Below are 4,163 nucleotides of genomic sequence, written 5' to 3'. Positions count from 1 at the left end.
CCTTTTCTGTGATGTAGGTATGATGTATCTGGGGGGTGGTCTTGGGCTACACCCCTTCTGTGATGTATGTATGATGTTTCTGGGGGTGGTCTTGGACTCCAGGGCAGGCAATTTAAAATGTCTATATAAGGGCAGGCACACCTTTGTTCTGGGTCCTCCTCCTCGCTCCTGCGTGGGGGGGAGCACCCTGTTGCAACAGTTAATAAAGATCAGGTTTACTAGCTGCTTTGCTTCTCAATATTCTCTGGGGCACTCTGTTATTTACTCCTACCAATAGAGAACCTACAAAAGGACTCTATATGGGCTCTTGGGTGCTCCATAAGGGAAAAGGAGCAGTTTTGTCTTATATCACCAATGGACAACAAAAGACAAGAGCCTGGGGAGGCCTCAAGGAGCCAAGTGGTACCAGCAGAGTGTTATGGTAAAGCATCTGCTTTGCATGTTAAAGGTCCCAGATTCAATCCCCCGCAGCTCCAAGTGGGACTGGGGAAAACTGGAGAGCCTCTGGCAGTGTCAACAACATTAAGCTAGATGGACCGAGGGTCTGACTTGGTATAAGGCAGCTTCCTGTGTTTCTGAGTGCTTAATTTACATGTTATCATTTTATACATCTATCTTAAAAATATATTACCTGACCATTTCATTCAAAATGCTCATGGTGGCCTAGGAGCATTTGATTAAAGATAAACCGAACAGGCTAAAATCAGCAGTACAAAAATTGTGGATAACTTTGGAGAAATGAAAAGGAAAACGAAAAAGGCCCTAGCCAGGTCCTGGGGCTGAAGACTGCACAGAATTTGTATTTAATGCCCTTATTTATTTCCAACTAATCTCAATGTGTGTATCGATTATGCTGTTCAGTGATGAGGAAGGGCTACTCTGTTTATTCTCAGAGGCACCTCCTATAGTGTTAATGACATGATAGAAGCTTAAAAAATTATGTATAGTGTAAAGTGAATTTTTTATTATAAGAGTGGCTGGGGAAACCCAGCCAGATGGGTGGGGTATAAATAATAAAATTATTAATAATACTAGCACTTAAATTGATTCAGGGCAGATAAAAGAAGCCTTCCTGCCACAATGCAAACTACCGGTATGTATGGAATTTACTGCATGTGGTAACTAATGACCAGAAACTGCCCATTTTCTCCATCACAAAGTAAAAGCTATGGTAGATATAAAAAAATAAATTGCTGTATCGGAAGGAAATGTGTTTGAGTTGAAGGTCAGGTTAAAAAGTATTATGTATATATTCTCTTTTGCATTTAATTTAATGCATCTGAGATTTTAATGTTGTAGTTATTCCCTTTATCTAGCAAGTCTCTGTCTGTCTGTCTGCCTGTCTCTCTCACACACACCAAAAATTAACTTAAGTAAAATAAGTCCCTTCCCTTTAAAACATTTGTAAAGGAAAGGGTAGATTCTATCAAGAAAGAAAATGGATGTTCAGGGTTACTCCCAAGCAGTATTCACAATTAAAACAATTAAATAAAAATGTAATTTTTAATAGCTTGGCTATGTTAAGTTTGACAGCATTCCTCTAGCACCACCTTCTGGCCCTTTGCAGTAGAGTTTTGACTGTTTTGCATACAGCTAAAATTTTAGCCAAACTGCGGGAGGCAGTGAAAGATAGGCATGCCTGGCATGCTCTGGTCTGTGGGATCACGAAGAATCAGACACGACTGAACAACAACAAAATTTTAGGCAGAGTTTAGTGCCTATTGAAATAAATGATCTTCGGAGGCTCTAATGCTGCTTGGTGCCAATGATGGCTGATGCCACTAAAAGATCACAGGTGTGTGGCCAATGAGAGGTCACAAGGGCATGGCCAAGTTCTGGTTTTGCTATTTTACAGATACTTAACTAAATTGCAAAACTCTTACTGCCGTTTAGAAGAGGTTCCTGCTGCCACAACCACTTCTCTGCTGGGAGACAAGTTTTCCACCTGTTCTGGCTCTCATCCTTATCCTCTTCCTTTGCAAAGAAACAGTGGATACTTAACCACAGTTTTAATACTTGGCACCCAAGTGTCTGTTTTGGTTCCTAAGGGATTCTTGCTGTCGCAATGTCTACTGTAGATTCATGCCGCTATAACTATACATTACTCATAGTTAAACCTCACTAGACACCTCTCCATTCGTCTTGTATTTTCTTTCAAACTCTCAGTAGATATGACTGTTGACCTTATAGCAGAAATGAGACAGCTTCACCATACACAATGATTGAATGTCTAAGAGTGAAAGACACCGGTGTATCCAGAACCTTGCCCTTCGGTGTCTTTCGTATGTAATGAGATACTGTGCTCATAGTTTTATTTTTCACATTTATCAAGCGCTTTCAACATTAGCCTGGGCTCTTTTGCAGCTTAATTCAGAAACGCAACAGAAACTGGTATGTGAATGGAACAATGGACTACGGTAGAAGCTACTTGTTTGCCAAATAGCTCTTGACATGCACTATCTAAAACAAATACACAATCCAGTTTACAATGCCTATTCAGAATGAAGCCCCTGCAAGATCAACAGGGCCTACTCCCAGGTAAGTGTACATAAAGCTGCACACTTAACATCTTATTTTGCCTCCTCTATCAGTTAGAACTCAGCATTTTCACTCACTTCCACTTCACTGTCTCCCTTTATTCTCTCTCAGCATCAAGACAATGCAGCAGATGGCTGTTTTCACAAGACTCCTGCTACCTTCTCCCATTGCCCATTGCTAAATACAGCTCGTACCACCTTCCAAAAGCCAGACTACATTCATTAGATTCAGCCTCATACTACCATCTGGCGCAATCACAGAGACTGCTGGAGCCTATTCAGTTTTAATATGTCAGAACATTCTCTTGAAGAATGCGCAATAACAAATCATGAACCCCTCAGATCATCACCAGGGGCCTCCATTTTTTTATCCATGTTAATCATTCCATGTTGAAGTAATTTCATTGAGCAGCATTCACAAGCTAACACACAGCCCGTGATACCATCTCACCCTTCTTCCAGGGACCTCAGGACAGTGTACTATTTTATTCTAACAATGAACAATGAACTATCCTACACCTGGGATAGCTCAGTCAGTAAAGCATGATACTCTTAATCTCTGGGTCATGGATGAAAGATTCCTGTACTGAGGAGGTTGGACTAGATGGCTCTTGTGGTCCCTTGTGGACCACTTTTCTGAAATTTCTCTTCATGACAACCCAACAAAGTAGAGTTGAGGGATAGTGACTTGCCAAGGACATTCAATGAGCTTCAATAGTTGTGGGAATTTGAACTTGGGTTTTTTTCTGGTTCAAGACCAGTGGAGGCAGGTCTGTTAGGGCAAATGAGGTACCACACCACCAACATCAGTCTGCCTACAGTCAGCCCTCATCCACTGGCCTTCTTATAGGCAGTTCAGGAGCATCGCTAGCTGTCACACACACACACACACACCGACTTTAGTCTTAGACGTGCTGCGCTTGTAGAATTCTGCAGGGAGGAGGATGGAAGCGGAACTAGAATTGGTTCCATCTGTCATTGGCTCAGGCTCCACCTGCTGTTGGTCACCCTGTATTCAGCCCTACTGGTCCTAATAGGCACCAGGTTAGTGTTGCCATATGTCCAGAATTTCCCGGACATAGCTGGCAATCGGCTATCGGAAACAGTGACCTGACGGAAATCGCTGACGTATGGCAATGCATGTCGGTAGTGTTGTTTTTGGTGATTTCCCTTAAAAATAGCTCAAAAACCTCACACACACACCCAAGATTTTGCCAAGAAAAAGCTCAACAAGCTTTCTGTCTGGATCTTCGCTTTTTGAAATAGGGCAACTCTACACCATGATCCAAGTCCATCCAGTCAAGATTTTTTTTAAAAAAAATCCATAATAAGTACAAGCAAATTTTTAAAACGCAGTGAATTAGCAGTGCATATTCTCTTATGAGGAAAACACACACATTTAAACAGAAGAGTAAATGCATATTCTGCAATAGATACTTGGAAAGATCTATATACTAGACAGCAGCCTCAGGAACAAAACTAGATACGAAGTGTGGCCGAAGTTCCCGGCATTCTTTTTCTTTAGTTACAACCGTCTGTGGGAGGCTGCTAACTTGATTAGGGAAGTGGCACTTGTGAGATGAGGTTAAACATTTTCACCCTGTGGCATTTCCAAACTGGCTCAAT

At 41.7% G+C, this 4,163-nt stretch overlaps 1 long non-coding RNA gene across 1 annotated transcript; it reads left to right on the top strand.

Annotated features, from left to right (window-relative positions):
• The first annotated feature begins 2,450 nt into the window (after nucleotides 1–2,450).
• Nucleotides 2,451–2,886, top strand: LOC117045434. Its single transcript, XR_004426425.1, has 2 exons — nucleotides 2,451–2,538; nucleotides 2,650–2,886. It is a non-coding gene; the product is annotated as an uncharacterized LOC117045434 (long non-coding RNA).
• Nucleotides 2,887–4,163: the final 1,277 nt, after the last annotated feature.

This window comes from Lacerta agilis, chromosome 4 (genome assembly GCF_009819535.1).
Source record: "Lacerta agilis isolate rLacAgi1 chromosome 4, rLacAgi1.pri, whole genome shotgun sequence".
NCBI classification, from domain to species: domain Eukaryota; kingdom Metazoa; phylum Chordata; class Lepidosauria; order Squamata; family Lacertidae; genus Lacerta; species Lacerta agilis.
Note: the sequence above shows the minus strand (reverse complement) of the source record. Positions and strands in the feature narration are given on the sequence as shown.